Source organism: Pezoporus wallicus, unplaced genomic scaffold, assembly GCF_028554395.1.
Source record: "Pezoporus wallicus isolate ANWC-B61680 ecotype Strahan unplaced genomic scaffold, APGP_CSIRO_Pwel_v1 contig_8333, whole genome shotgun sequence".
Classification (NCBI taxonomy): domain Eukaryota; kingdom Metazoa; phylum Chordata; class Aves; order Psittaciformes; family Psittacidae; genus Pezoporus; species Pezoporus wallicus.
In genome coordinates this window covers 731,156-747,664 of record NW_026637037.1, presented here as the reverse complement: position 1 = coordinate 747,664, position 16,509 = coordinate 731,156, and the positions used below count along the sequence as shown (strand labels likewise).

At 41.8% G+C, this 16,509-nt stretch overlaps 1 long non-coding RNA gene across 1 annotated transcript in view; it reads left to right on the top strand.

Annotated features, from left to right (window-relative positions):
* Positions 1-16,509, top strand: part of LOC130595739 (uncharacterized) — a 72,129-nt gene that overhangs the window by 35,416 nt on the left and 20,204 nt on the right. The window contains exons 4-8 of the long non-coding RNA XR_008971378.1: positions 7,923-7,983; positions 8,687-8,821; positions 11,224-11,360; positions 12,697-12,813; positions 14,248-14,412. This is a non-coding gene — a long non-coding RNA (uncharacterized LOC130595739). The remainder of the gene's footprint in view (positions 1-7,922; positions 7,984-8,686; positions 8,822-11,223; positions 11,361-12,696; positions 12,814-14,247; positions 14,413-16,509) is intronic.

Sequence of the window (16,509 nt, the reverse complement as noted above, 5' to 3'; positions counted from 1 at the left end):
TTGTTACATTGCTTTAAAATGCAATTAAAAGTTTTAAGAGTGCCATGGAGTTTGTGTGCCATTGTCAGCATCCATGTCACTCACTATCAATTTCCACCCACTCACACAGATCAGAGGCCTCCCATTAAACATATATGTTACTTCATAGCTTTTGCATATAGACTAGGCATAAAATAATACACTGATGAGGATGATGGGACTGCATCTTGTACTTCAAGGAATAAGAGAGGAGTGGAGGGCAGGATATTCTAGAGGAAGGAAGACCTGGGAGTCTTGTCCTTACACCTCTGCAGTTGTCTCTCTGCAAACCTTTGTGCGGAAGTAGCTGCATGTTGCTGGTGAATGTGCTGCTTCAGAGTCTTCCCACACAAAGCTGCATGGGAATACCACGCAGTTACTGTATTATGCATCTTAAACAGTGAGACCAGACATTAGGTTAAAAGAGGAATTAAAAATACCCAACACCTGAATGCTGCCTAGGCCTTCACCCAGTCCACACACTCTTGCTGGCTGCTATTGTGAATGGCACTAATCAGTTCCAGGAAATCTCTGCACCAAGCATTATGTCACATATGGTTACATCATTTCGTCTAACCTCTAGGGCTCCCTGTTGACATCTTAGAAGCTCTTCTACTACCAACTGGTATTAGAAGAAATGCCAAATGGTATATTTAGCCATTTCTGTCTGCCAACAGGAATCCAAATGTTTCCATTTTGCAGCTTTCAGCTGCTGGATGTCATCTTTGCTCTTTGAGGGTCTGCTTGGGGTCTCCCTAGGTGTTTGCATGAAGGATGGTGGGGGCATGTGAGGGGTTCGTTGAGAAAGAAGAGGCTCATACCTCTGCAGAATGTATTTATTCTTAATGTCTGCCAGATTGCTAATCTAGCTTGGCAGTTTTGTAACTTCTGTTATAACTTCCCCCCTCCCCTCCCCTCCCCCACCCCCCCTCGCCCCGCCCCGCTGAAGGCTGCTTCTCTTTCTGAATTCTTTCGTAGGAGATGTTGCTCCTCAGCATGGACTATGTTGATTTCCAAGCATCATCCTGCAAAGTATTCCCCTCTCCCCTTGCAGGGCTACCCCTACAGCCACGTAGGAGCCACTTCTCTCTTGGACGAGGCAGTGACACACCAGCAGCTTCTCCTTGCAACCCTCACTTTTTCACCTGCTCAGCCAAAAGAAGCAGGGCTCCAAGTCTTTCCAGATCTAACTGGCAAGATTATTCTGTCTTGAAACCACTATGTTTCTTGGCTTGGGTCTTTTTATTATTATTAGTTGTCTGGTTTATACCTTCCTTTCATTCTAATGGTTTGATTTTTGTGGCTGTTTCTGTGTACGTTCACTGCTGCAGTAGGTATCAACAACATGATTAAATTCCAGCTCTGACTGTTGCAACATAAGCACTCTGCCTTCATTATCCGTGGTGCCTAAAACTATTTGATCTCTAATAAGTTCACCTGCAAGTGTGCCTCATTTGCATGATGAGGCTAACTGGTGCAGCCTGGTTGCATATTGGTGTGTGATTTTGATCAGATACATCAAACAGAAGGAACTATTAGAATTGCCAGCAACTGTGTTTTATTCTGTTAATCATGCTAGAATACTTGGAGTGTAGTATAGGAGTATACTCGGAGTGTAGTAGGCTGGAGAAAACCACTGATAAAAGGCATGGGAGAGCTTCTCATGTCAGGTCCCATACAACCCAGCTCTGTTCTGGGGATAGTTGGTCTGATTTGATGCACAAGGTGTTAAGACCACATACAGCTCCTGAGCCTATTCAGTAGCCTCCTTTGGTGAGCTGTGCTTCCCATTGCCACTGGCCCCAAGCTTGTGAGGGAGCTGTGCCACCCAGCAAGGACCTCTCCCCTGGTCTATGAGGCTCAGAGCTGGAGGTGTCCTTCTGAGGGTCTCTGCCTGACTGCCCCCCGCTCCCATCCATCCTCTCTGGTCCTGCACTTAGACTCAGTTGACGTTTAATTAGCAGTAGTGCCTCCTTGGGCTTTACTGCCCAAAATGCGTAGGGAGAGAAGACGTGTTTTCTTACACCAAGCTTTTAGGAACCTGAACCTTTCTTTGAGTCTGAAATGGAAGCAACAGACTTCAAAGCTAAATGTAAGTAGAGAACAGCAGCTCAATAATTGTGAGTTTCATAGTAATACTGCTGAAAACCTGTCAAGTTGCCTATTTCATTTCTGGAACAAGCTCAGAATAGGCCTGAATATTTTCCTATGTTCAGTACGACTTTAAGAAATGTGACTTGCTCCGTTGCAGCATCCCTTACTTCTCTGATCTCAGAATTCCTCTTTTTACGTTGTAATGTATACCAATTACCTGCATTTTCATTTGAGACAATGTTTAACTGAGCTCAGTGACCTCTAAGAACATGGAAATATCTCACATTGATCCGAATGGGTCCCAGACTGAGTTCTCATTTCAGACACAAAACTGTTTTCTCTCATTCTTGGGCTCACACAGAAACTAAAACAATAAAGCAAGCAGAACTGAACAAAAGAACTCAGAGGATCTCATCAGCAGTATTTGCTTTGCACATGAACAGTAATTTTTCCCAGCACATACTTCCAAGAATTTCTTTAAATGTCATTCATACATCATCGGCCCTAGCAGACAATAGTTGTTCCAGAGAAGCTGTTGCTCTCTATTAGGTCAATGATCAGTGAACTAAACATTTTCTACTTAGGCCTTCATATGATAAAAGCCTAAGAGCTTTGAAGGAGCCATTACAGACTATTGCCTAGAAGAAATATCCATTTGAAAATTCAGCAATTATGTACTTCTATAATAGCGTGTAAAAGGAGCTCTGGACCCATTATGGGTTATTGAGTAAATAATGTATTTTTAAAAGTGTCTAAGTAATTTATATGATAGCCTGTATTGGCAGCAAGGAGTGAGTGTAGACTAAACATTCTGTCTTTCTTTCTTTTTTAAAAATCTCATTTAAATCCCTAAATAGCAATGAAAAAAAAAAAGAAATCCCTGCTGCAGTTTCAGTGTTTCTATAACAGTCAATAGCTAATGGCTCTGACTTTCCTTTACCGAGGCTGCCATGTTGTGCTGAGCCAGTTTCCTCTGCTCTGACTTACTTTTTCTGTCTTGATTGGAGAAGACAGGAGGCTTCATTATCAAATATGATACAGAAGTGTCCAGAGGCCTCCTGGAGGTCAGGCTTACAGTCATCAGACCTACCCATAATCAGGAACAGCCACTAGCCAAAAAAGCCACAAGTCCAGAGAGGGAAGACAGGAAGCTGTCAGTCCCTATTTCAAGGAAAAAATGAGGCTTGGAGAGAGGAGATATGTTGTGTGAGATCATACAGGGGACAAAGAACCTCTGCCTCCCAAGACCAAGTTTAGTTTCCCTACTTTATGTTCACACCTTCGATGGAATGGCACAGTCTGAGGTCTCATTGCAGCAGATCCTCAGTGCTAACGCAAACAGGTCCTTTATCAGATGCTCACAATAGTCTTGCTTCAGACCACTGCTCTCAGCCCTTTCAAGCAGAGACCCTGGCCAGAGCAGATAGGAAAACAGTGCAGCTGAAAACATTTATATTGCAGCAACAATGTGCTGTGAAACAGATGTGCTGGAAAACAAACTTGTTTGCTACTCTTAAATGCAGAGTAAGCTTTCCTTAGTTCTCCCCTTTATTTATTATACTGCTTCCTGCCATGGCAGAGGTAGTTGCTGCTTTGATAATTTTCTGTCAAAAATTGAAAGAATAAGTTGAACCAGTTGTTTTTGAAGAAACACTGGTCTCTGAGCTGCATTGAATCTTGCAGATTATCTTGGCATCCCCAGATACCTGTTAGGCCAAGCATCCTATAGTGCCACAGGGACACTATGTACTTATGTATTATACCCACATTAAGATAATTCAGGGGGCCTGACTTGAGGAAACAAAAGTAGCACAGTTCTCTGCTTATGGTGATACTCCACCTTAACTCTTTTTGATGGGACTTTCCCTGGCATAAATTAGAGGCAAAGTCACTTAATCTGGTGTTCTTGAACCTGTAGGTCCAGACCTGTGTTGTAACTAATTCTGTACATGAAACAAAGCAGTAAGCAGGAAGCAGTCATTTGTTAGTATGACTGTCAGGAGTTCCGATTTCCCTTTTTAGAGGCTATGTAATGCCTGCCCCTGCATGTGCCTGTTCAGAGCAGATCATGTGCTTCCCATAGCTAGCTATGCTTTTCAGTTGCACGTCAAGAACAACACCTTTAGATCTGAATTTGAATATGGCTGTACAATTTCTTATTGTTTAAGAAAAGTGGTTTTGATGCAATGAATGAAAATGTGGCATTTTGGCTCCCCTCTGAGGAGATGAGGTCTCTAGTGAGGCCATTGCCACATGAGAGTCCTTTTTCATGTGTTTGGAAAGATGCAAAAATGAGAAGAAATACAAGGGTGCCAAACAACATATAGAAAGATGAAATAAAAAATACAGTGAGCAAGGGGTAGCAGAGACAGAAATTAATGGAGGAGAAACAAGGTGAAAGGCATAAATACATTTAAGTTGTGTTTGAGCAAAACATATAATATCTAAGAAAGCAATCAGTCTTTCTCACTATTAGACTGTATTTGCCACTTAGGAAAGGACAGCTGTCTGTTGGGATAATTGACTGAAGCAGTGACAAGGTCTCCATCACTGGAGGATTTCTATGACAGAATAATCAAAATCCTGGGGAATACTATCAGGTACTGGACAATCCCTTCCAGCTCTTTTCTATGACCTCAGCATCCTGAAGAGTATGAGTGAGAGCAGTACCTCAGCTGTGTGATTATAGAAAACCTTTCTGGCCTGATGAAATTCTGTAAGATCTCACAGAGTAAACAAGGCACATACTTGGAGATTAAGTCTAAGAGGAAGATGAACATAGGTGGGGAAAAAAAAGTAGGACTTGGTTGATCTGCAGATAACATTTTCATCTGAGCTATCGACCCAGTGCCACAACCCTTAAGTTTTCCTCCTCATACTGAAGAGCCCCATTCTGCAACAAAGACATAGTTTGGCTTAGATACAAAACCAAAGCCCTCACAACTTGAGATAAAAGATCCTGGGATCTTTCTTCCAAGAACAGTTATTAATTACTCTGCTGTGCTCTAAGTAATTCTATTCTCCCTTTCAAAGAAAATTTCCCTCTAATTTCAGCCAAAATCATTCTTTGCTTCCTTTCCTTGAATGGTGGGTGATGAGAGGACACAGCTATGAAGTGGTCTGGGATTATTCCAGACTGATGATTATTTCTATGCAAACCACCAGTTAGCACTGCAGTACAAAACAAAGTGCAAACCAGGCTTTTCAAAGTCTGTAGGGGCATCACACTGAGATGAAAGAAAGCTTCATTCTCCCATCTTGTTCAGTTTGTTAGGGCTTGCTAGGCGGATCTAGCAAAGCCCAGTGTGATAGTCAGCGATCCTCCCCCTGGAGGCAGAAGGCTTGGAATTGCTCTAATACTGCTGTAGGAAGGCACAGGCCTTTAAAGTGACCAGTCCTTCCCTGTGCAAATCTGCCATGTATTCTCCTGTTTTACACTCTGGGCCACCAAGTACAATGCTGATAACTGGAGGAAACAGCATTTTTTGCCTTTCCCCTTCCCCCCCATTCTTCCCCCAACATTACTGTAGAGACATTAGATTCATTATTTGAGGGTGTGTATGAGATTCTGGAAGTACAATTTACATCTGCTATGCAGTGAGATGTTTGGTATGATATTGACTCATTTGTTGGCACCTGAGAGAGATTTGGGGAATTCAGCAAGCTTTCAACAATCCAGTTTGAGAGATTAAACAGAATTATAGCTCACTCAGGTTTGTCCTAATTTTATTAAATTTTCACCCCTTCTAATTGCATAAACATATGCAGCCAAGTATGGGGACTGGGAAGATGTACAAGGACACTCAGGCTCCATAGTCAGCTAATTGGCGGACTAAGTAATAGGGCACTTGGAAAGATTGATACTTCATTTCAGGGTAAAATCCTGTCCCCATTAAAACTGAAGCAATCAAGAGAGGGAAGATTTTAGCCTTAGAGTTTGTTGGAACTGGAGAAAGAGATGAGAGAAACTATGTGGTGCAGCAAATATCCAGGACACAAGAGATTTTGAGCAAGATTCACTACTTATTTGTCTTAGCTGTAGAAAAAAGATGGAATGTCTCAAAAACATAGAACAACTGACCTGATCCATATGGTGACATCAGAAGGCTTTTGATCAAGTCTAAACAATGATTAACAATTTCAGGTACTGCCAGGGTAAATGAGAAGTCATTCTGTGGGAACACTGCTATTGGTAGCCAATGCCAAGCTGTAATGTTTTCAGAACTATTTAATCTTTTCTTTTGGAAAATAAATCTGGTTTTGCTATGGCTAGGAGAGCTCTTGGGCCACAAGTCAAAGTACGTTATGGCTATTTCTGGTCAAACGATGCCAGCTGAGGTATTGGCATGGCTGCTCATATGAGTACTTTCATATGAAATATCACTACGCATATTTGTTAAGGGAATGCTGCTGTTGACTTCTTTCCTACAATCAAGACAGAAGAGGGCAGGAGGGAAAAGTCTACACCCAGGTATTGGCTATTGGATGTACTTCATCCCTGATATGGCATCTGCACTATGAAATTGACCCTGATGAGTGGACATTCAGGTGTCCTCACCTGCAGGAGACAGGACACAACTGTCAGGCTGAATTAGCCCCAGTTGGGTAGGGATTTTAAAATCTCCCTGGGTAACAGACATGGAAGACACACTGGCATGGGCTGAACAGTTGGTGAGTAAAAATCCATGTATTTAATTATTTCCTTAAGAAAAGTAGAAGAAAGCAAACAATTTGGTCACATATTTGGGCCTAGACTTCTCAGCAAAGTTTTGAAAAGTCCCCTAAAAAGTCAGAGGTTTTAGTAAATATATAATGAAATATTGCCTAACAAAAAAAAAAAAAAAAAAAGAAATGCAAGAGAGATTTAATAGTGTTGGGATGTAGTTTCCTGTTAATGACATTATTTTCTTCTTCCTCCTGTTCAGGCAGTAACATGCAAGCTCTGACCACATCACCGGTGTGAAATTGTTGATTAACCTTTTGACTCTGACAATTGGGACTTCTCTCAACACCAACTGGTAATGCAAAAGACCATTAGTAGTTAATATTGGGACATCCCAGCTCCAGATGTCAAAAGGTTAATGAAAAAGCGAGTATCTTGCTTTTACTGGGCAGCTTGGAAACCTTCCCCCCCAAACATTGCATTTTTGGTGATAAATAAGCCAGGCTGCTTGGGCTGAGAAAGATGGTGTTTTGCTAATGCGTACAGCTGTTAATTGAAAAAGATTTTGTTATGCTTGTTCTTCTGGATGTAGATAAAAGAGAGATTTGTTGGCGAACTTTAGTTGGTCTTGAACACTCCTTTGTCCAAATACACTACTTAATAATAATGCTTTGTTCTTTCTCTAACAGCCGTGGAGGGATTTTGAGCGGAATACTCATTTTCTTTAAGTCCTATCTGCCAGTAATCATTTCTGGCTTAAGACCAGCTGCCACTTATGTGTTTTATGAAAATATAACACCAGTTTTACACTCAAAACTATTCTCTTTTAGGTAAAAGCTTCAGCACAAGCCAGTTCCCAATATCTGCCATAAATGCTATTTATCACAGATTTTGGTCTTTGAAACAGAAAGATAATGTTAAAACATTTTGATTACCCTTTCCTTACCGCTATCATTCACAAACCATCTTTTCTAATTATGGTATTAGGACATTTACATAACTGGGAAAAGGGTCCTTTAACTACATTTCTATTATGTTTGGCACTTGTGTGAAAGGATATTATATTCATGTGCATTAGAGATTGCTTATAAAAGATCAAGACAATAATAGCAGATCAGACGATAAAGGTTCCCTTTTCTCCTCCCAGACAGGCTGTCTCTGACAGAAGAATACAGTTCATCAAAAGTGTCTGCAGGTTGTCAAACTCGGTGAGATTTGGGGACACTCAGATGCTGTCATGGCCAACAAGAAGATTTTCTGTAGGGTTCTGCCATCATTCACCCTCAAGAAATAATCACTCACTAGATTCTGCATGCTCTCATGATAGAGCTCTATTTGAGAGAAAAGAGCCATTTTATCAAAGGACAATACATCCCTTCTCTTGGTCCATGCAGCTTCCATTATCAGACCATAATAAATCATATTTATGTTCTCAGTTAATAAGACTGATTACAATGCAGGTTACAGGCATGGGAAAAGCAAGGCAGGTGAAAAGATGTTTTAATGAAAATATGATAAGCAAACAGCTTCTTGTGAACATTTCAGGCTGTTATTTGTAATGATCACAGGCAATATTTGATACATCTTCTTTAGCAATGGTTTAAGCTGCATAAATTGGCTTGCCACTTTATACGTTGAAATAGGAAGAATCCCAGTGTCCTTCTTATGTTGTCTAGAATCATTATATACATTATAAGCATAAAATGAGTTTAATGTATGTGCTTTGAAAAGAAGGAGAAAACAGAAAATCAGGTAGACTGATTTTAATGCTGCTCAAAATGATTTTGAAATTTTCTACTCATCTTTGTTACCAACGGTGCATTTTCCATGAAATTTAGGGATGATATGTACTGCTTTCATCTCCTTCAAATTAATATACTGCTCTCTCTGTTTCTCTCAATTTCTTCAAAGTTCTTTTTAGAGCACTGTGCAAAGAGACAGAGAGAAATTCACCACTCGACGTGTAAGCATACCTGCCATTAATGCTGAGGGGAGTTAAGTGGCTGCTCCTGCAGAAGAATATACCCCAGTGTTCAAGACCAAAAGGTACCCTATTACAAAGGTTCAAGCACGTTTAGCTCCAGCACATGATGGATGCATTCAAGGGCCAACTGTCTTTGCATTTTTTAAGTGAGTAAGATCTTTTTGGTAAGGTAAAAGTTCTTTCTGATATGATTTCAGCATACAACTGAATGGAGGGAAGTGGCTGATGGAGTAGTGACTGCCTTGCTCGCTCCTTGTGAAAAGTCTTCCTTTGTTACTGTTATGTTCAGCATCATACTTTCAAGGTGAATTTAGAAATTTAAGCCATAATTTCCTCCTGCTGATAGATACTTTTTCCCCCAAGTCTCTGAAATTCTACAGCACTTGAAGAACACTTGTGGCAAAGACTCCTTGGTATTGTGTGTCTGTAGGACCTATTCTGGACACTGATATTTCCCCAGAGTCACTCTTAAATAAATGTTAAGGCTTTGTAATTGGCCTGGCCCTGGAGAATGACCACGAAATTCCATTAAACCCTTCTAGGGCACTTCAACAATAGAAGTGGCCACACAAGAAACAGCAAACTGTTCTTCAAAGGCAATATCCTGATATGACAACAGATGTAGATAATGTACTTCATGATAGAACTGCTTGATACAGAGAAAAACATGTAACTGCCTTCACTGTGAAAGGGGTTTAAAAACGCTGCCTGCCAACTCCACAAAAACCAGAGCTGCTATTTCAGTTAAAGGCCAGTGGATTGTATTTTTCACGTCAGTTTTCACTAACCTCAAACATCACTGTTATGACAGACTGTCATCCAACCAAACCAGCACTCTGGTGCCATTCAAGTGGGCAGGAAGAAAGCAGACACGAAGGAAACTCAAAAGTCCAATTAGTAAGGGGGGAGTGTAAGTGAGTGAACTGCTTTTGTGTAATGATACTGATTACTGAAAATGAAGCACTTAAAAGAAAATAAACAAAAAGCAGCACTTTTTGAGCCACGGGTGTTTTCTTGGCTGGCAATTTCTCTTTGTTCTGTTTCATGACACCAGCCTCAATGGTTGAAGGGGTGTTCTGGGCCAGATGTCAATCACTATGTCTGACATAAACAAAAATAGCTAAAAAGGCATGCCAGCATCTTCCTTTTGTTTTTCCATTAGCTCCATTTTTCCTTTCATAGCCTGACAAAAAATTACTGCCTCCAAGTGAATTCAGTAATGTCACTATACATCTAATATCTAGGAGACCTTTTGTTTTAGCTTTGCTGGGCTTAACCACAAAAGACACTTGACATTGACAAAGAATCTGTCAAACATACAGTGATCAGAGCAATGAAACCTCTCATGACAGAAGGGTACTATTCTGCCTCCCCTCTGCCTCCAGCAGCAGCCTGTCTGAGCAAAGTATGCTGGAGCACATGTAGCAGCTGAACCATTACAGAGGAGGCCAGAAGCTGAGATGTGTCTTGTTTAAATTGTCATAGCATATTAGTATAATTAAAACCACCAAAAGAGTAGAAAAGATAGATAGAAATGTTACATTACTTGTTCCTAGGGATTAACCTCAAGCCAAAACTGACACACTGTGGATTTCTTAGAGCTCTGATACGGAAGAAAACAAGGCTAAGAGTATGTCTCTTGAAGTGTGAGACATGAAGTCATAGTTCTTTTATTTACACAATAAGCAGAAGTAGTGCTTCAGATACAGACACTGTTTTCACTGTGATTACAACTCCTGTTGTGGCTGCACTCTGCAAAGCAGTTGTATCAGCTCTCAGTTACCTCCTTTTCACTCTCCTTTGCCTTCATGCCTGCAAGGTCTTGTGCAACCCTTGGACCTGCTGATGAGCTGGTGCCCGTGCTCTCCCCTCCCTCTCCATCTGCGAGCTTGGCTGGTGCTCCAGGTGCCCAGCCCCGAAGCAGTGCATGATGTCCTGGCTGTTCACTGCAGAGGCCACAGCTCAGGCTCTGGGGCTCAGCAACCCCCAGGAGCTATGGTTAGGAAGTCCTCCTGTACAGCCTTCAGCCTCTGAGCATGCATGTGCCTGGAGTAGAGAAACAAGCACCTAATGGAGGCAGGCACAGGTAGACCAGCCCTGAGACTGCTCCTGAATTGAACAGAGGAGCCGAACAGGGAGCTGGATGACAGACTAAGGTTGTCTTCACTTAGGCTGTTTCTGCTTCTTGTTGCAAAGGAAGTTGTTTGAACAATGGCTTCAGTTTAAAATCTGACCTTTAAAATGCCAAGCTCCATACTTGCTTCTGTGTTGAATGTACAGATAATAACATACGGCTTTCTAAAACTGACCCTGAACATTATCTCTTCATCTGATTAGATATTTTCCCTCCCATGCATCATTACCTCTCAACTATTCAGGACTAGTTATGATCACAATTTTTAATTTGCTCCAAGTTATAATTGGTGGTGAGAAACCCATGGAAACCTCCTGTGAAGCTGTTCAGTTGTAGAGGTTGGAACCTGATTTATCCAGAAGCTGGGGAGGACCTTAACTGTCTCCAACAGTTTTGAAAGACAGCAAAAGCAGCACAGCTTTCCTTTAACAAAAGTGGTACATTCAAGGAGAAGGTACATGAATCAGGTAGGTCTTGTGTTCATTTCTTCTAGTATAAGTGAACTTCACAAGCTTGCCCCATATCCTGATTTGCTTTAAGTAGAGAGATGTTAAATGTGGGCCTTAAATTTTAGGTTTCCACATATTTCCTGTATTTCCCAAATTTAAATCTCAGTTAATGACTTCTCCATATAGTGCTTCTCTTAAGTTTCTGTCAGGGCATGTAAATGTGCATAACTAGTAAAAAAAAATATGTTATCTGCATTTAGTGTTGGCTTTTGGAATCCTCCCCGCCAAGTCACCTCTCTGCTGTGTCTCACCTCCCGTGCATTTCTGTGTAGTGCCAGGAGAAGAATGGAAAATAGCTATGAAGGAAAAGCAGATCCTACTCCCATTAAAGGCAATGAAAACTAGGCTTTCACTTCTACTTACTCATAATAGCAGGGAAAAACGAAGTGGAAGCAAGCACAACAAAACACCTCTGCCAGCTATCTGCAAGGTAACTAAGGCTTCCACTAACGAGGTGCTCTGACATTTTGAGAAAGACAGGTTCTTCCAGAAACAGAAAAAATATGCTGAGTTCTCCCTTCAGCTCTGAAAGGCTGGAGAGAGAGGAACAAAGTGTATTTCAAACAAAGAATAGCACTCAAACTTCTAATGCTGTGCTATTAAATACCTATGGATGCCCATATAACTTCTTGTCAATTAAATGCTTTTACGTGTATGTGTGACAGATTATTAGATACTGATTCTTATATATTTCACCTAATTATCTGCTGCATTTACAGATTCAAAGTTATTAATTTCAAATCACAATAAGAGTAACTTCCAGGTCAGGTTTTCTAGAACCTGACTCAATACTGCGGAAAATCGCATGGCCTATTCAACACAACAGTATGGTTTAGGGAAAAGATAACAGTCCAGATCACACGATAGCACCAGATTTTACATTAGGATCTCCAGATGTCTTTGGGAACTTAATGCATCCAGCATTGGTTCAAGTCTAATCTGCATGGCAGAAATGCGAGTTGTTCCAGTTTTCTCCTCACTGGGGCTGTGCGGAGAAACTGTCTCCCTAAGGGCTGTAGAGGACAGGCTGGGGTAGTTTGGCCATGCTTTGGTAAGAGCATTCACTGTATTGCCAGTGAATATTGCCACTATACTGGCAGCTGCTCCTGCAGTGCCCAGTGGTATCACATGCAGGAAAGAAAAGGTTTCAGTCTTTGCTTAGTGGGACGGTTCTGTGCCCAGGTCTTCCTGACACTTGCCCATCCAAGCTTGTTCTACACATTGGCCAAGGAGGCAATTACTTAGGACAGCAAAATGAGTGTGGCCTCACTGTCTGCTTCATCTGTGCTTCCAGAGAGCTGGAAAAGCAGGTGGGTGTAGTGCTGCTGCTTTGGAGAGAGGAGTTTGCCTGAAGGACAAAGGAAAGTCCCACCTAGCGGTGTCCACATTCCCATCTGGCTGCAGAAAGCTGGTGAGTCCACCCCTGACCATCAGAGCTCCCCATCTCAGCTGCCTTTTCCTTGCATTCTCGCCTCCACATGGACAGAACAGGCCTCCCTGTCCTGTCCCCAGCCCTAACCATTGGAAACACCTATGTTCCCTTTTGCTTACAATGCCAAAAACCCCTGAGTGACAGCAGCCTGTCACAACTGTCAGGCTTAACTGTCAGGCTTCTGTGACAACCTTGTTGTATTATTCTAAGCAGAGTGTGTTGATTCACTGGAGAGAGGGTGGACTTTGCCAAATTGAGGCATCACTTACTTGCTCAGAAGCTCCTTGAATAAGTGTCTCTGTGTTTTGCAGTGCAGTGGTGTTGAGAGCGGGATGAAATCCTCCCTCCGGGCACCCTGTGAGATTTATAGCATTTTGCAGAGCAGCCCAGTATCCTGCTGCGCCCATAGGGGCCACAGATGTCCAGAAGTTTCTGGTGGGTCACATGTATCTATAAACATGATGCATTCCTGATGGAGAACACTTTGCACTGGTACAGGTAGCTGGAGGTGGATAACAATGCAATGATCTGCCAGTGCATCTTCTTTTCAATTTCAGCACCGTTGGGCTGGGAAGTAAAAAAGAGCTCCCCAAATAGATCAAGTGTCTGACATGACACTGCAATGCAAAACAAAAGCGCATGGCTACTTTTCCTCCATGGAAATCTGTACAAAAATTGTCTATTTGGGATTGTGTGAGATTTTCTCTGGAGTGAAAATTCAGTGTAAGTGCACAAAAGAGTGTTAGGAGAGAGCATTTTGGCTCCTTCAGCCCTCTGCACAAAACCTCCCAGGGCTTCAGATAGGATTTTAGTGTTTCTTGCAGTCTTCAAATGTTGTGCTGTGCAGGGATGTGCTTACACATAATTCTGTAATTGAAATGGCATGTTTACTGTTCTATTTCATGCTTGATTGTGTTTTTTAAACACCTTTACTCACGCTGTTAGAAGTGGCATTATAATTAAAATGTCCTGTTGAACACCTTGTTCAGTTCAATGAAGGCATAATAGAAGTATAAATACTTGTTCTTGTTGACTCTGTGATGTCAGCACAACAAATGTAGTAAATGTCATAAAACAAATCTCTCTTTTGCCAAAGCATCCATCAGAAGGGAAGAGAGACCAGAATCTGTGGGTGGGCAAAGAGGGGACCTCTTTTTTGGTGAAAGGAAGTAATTTGAGATATTATAATATCTGTGATATAGATGCATTAACTAAGGCATGGAATGATTGACTGATTTAGCCAGTTATGAGTAAAAATCAGAGGGACTTGTTTCTCTACTCACAATCCATTGACCGAAACACTAGGCAGTGCTTTCTGCTTCTACAGCTCCCATTAGAAAATGCCGAGTATGGTTGTAAAGTGTGCAAGAGTAATATACTTCTTATTGTTCCTGTCACCTTAAATGTGTACAGATACGCAGACTTTATGTCTTTATGGTGGAGTAGAACTGCAACAAAATGTCCAAAGGTTTCTAAGTCAATGTCCAGTTGTTATCCACGATGAGATGCCTACACATCTTGGCAGGCAATTGTTCAGTCTGAAGGAGCTTTAAATTACTTCACAGCTTGAAATCCCAGGTAAGTAGGGATGCTCTTAAATTTAGCCTAATGTTTGATGCTTACTTGGGCAATTTGATTGGATGCCTGTGTTCAGTTTCTTCCTCTGAAAAACAGGGAGCACAATGTCTGTACTCCTTGTGCTCTAACTGATGTAATAGTGGTTTTAATATACCAAGTACTGGGCTGTACACTGTACATAAACCATGAGGTTTCAGGTTTGTGTCCTTTCACTGGCTGAAAGAGGCCTTTCAATACCAATCCCGGGATGTAAAATATTTCTGTGCCAGAGCAGGACTTGCCAGTCAGTAGCTGCCTTGTAGGGAAAGCCCATATGATCTCTATGAAGCAGGCAAATAAACAGGCCCAAAGGGTGTGCATATTGCCTTCTGTGCCCAGTTTCAGTTCCAGCAACATTAAGCTCAGCAGAAGTTGTACAGGCAGATGGTTCACATGATTTGGTATTTATAATGAAAGCAGTGAGGAAGTGACAGGAGGGTTTTTTTTCTGGGATGAGAGCAGAAGATGGGTACATAGGGCACTCCAGCCCAGCACAGAGAAAGATTCAGCAGCAGGGATAAGGCTCCTGAACATGCAGGACAGAATGTATGAGGATGTTGTCAAGTGGGATTGCAACAAAACTTGGTGTGTTTCTTTGAATGTCTCATTACATGCACAGGTGCAGCTCTACACACCCACACTGGCTGCATCTATTTCAGTGTGAGAGTGTATAAATACCTGCAGGTGCGACACTGAAGAGATACCCATGCTGAGGCATGAATATGGAGTTCCACATCTGTATTTACTGCCTGGTTCACACAATGAACTAGTGCAGTCAGTGGGTTCTCTTCACCTCCCACATGTACTTCAGAACTACCACCAAAGGAAATTCCATCCTGGTAACTACATTTAACAGGAGGTCAAGGCATAGAACCAAAATACGTGATGGGGAAGGAGTGTGGAACAGTCATCATTACTTCACTGTGCTGCACATGTAGATTTAAAATGAGGAAGAAACTAATTTTAGGTAAAGATGACCACATCAGTTTAGTGTATGGTAAAAAACCCAAGAGGTTGGAATTTAATGTGCCTTTTGGGGGGTGTCTAATACTTCAGCTGATCTTTCTCTTCTGGCACACAGAGAGATGGCTCCTTGTCTATAATACTGTCCATAATAGATGGGGTGCAATTCATGGCTGCTGCAGAAACTGTGGTTTTGAATTCGCTGACTTGCGTGCATGTAGAAGCCTCAGTCACAGCATTGCACTCATGCAGCTGGTTGCATTAAACAATAATCTGATGCTAACTACCTGGCTACAAATGCCCTCCTCCCAGTGTCAGGAATGTAAACTAGCTGAAGGATATAAACTGGGGACAACAGCTTGCATGTAATTGCTGTCTCCAGAGACTCAAGGTTGTGAAAGTTTCTTACTTTTCATAAGTCCTTTAGTGATAACTTCTGTCTTGCGATGAGAAAAGGAAACCTACCAAGGTTCCTTTGAACATTTCAGCAGCCTTTCATAGCGTTAGCTGTGAAGGTAATGGTGTCACGTTCCTAATAAGGATGGATGGGAACTGTGTTTTAGGAATCCCTGCTGCTTTCTTTGTGGAAATTATCTCAGATGCTTTCGGATTATTTGGCAGGAACTTCTTTTTGCACCATGATTTCACAGGGATCTTCTCTGTTATCTTCCATTCAGCATATTCTTTTGAAGATCTAGGGAGAAAATGTGGAGCTCAAGAGCATTCACTGAAACCCTGTTTGCATCTCCATCTAGCTAAAGACAGGGAATGAGTTCTCCTGTGACAGAAATGTGACGGAATAGTGCCCAAAATTCATTGAAAACTTTAGGCAGTGCTGTCCAGGCAAAGGAATAATGAGAATATGATCACTGGAGATTTCATAGGAAGCAAAAGAGGAGAGCGCAGGGTTTTGTTTCTGATATGAATGTCACTGCTTTGTCCAGAGGGACCACAGCTGCCATCCTTGCCTCATGATAGCAAATGTGTTGTGTGCAGTGCCATGGAGAAAGGGACCAGAAGATGCTGGAGCCGTGGAAGAAATAACACTGTGCTAATGAAGAGCTACATTCAGGCAAATTTACCTCCCTCCAAAAT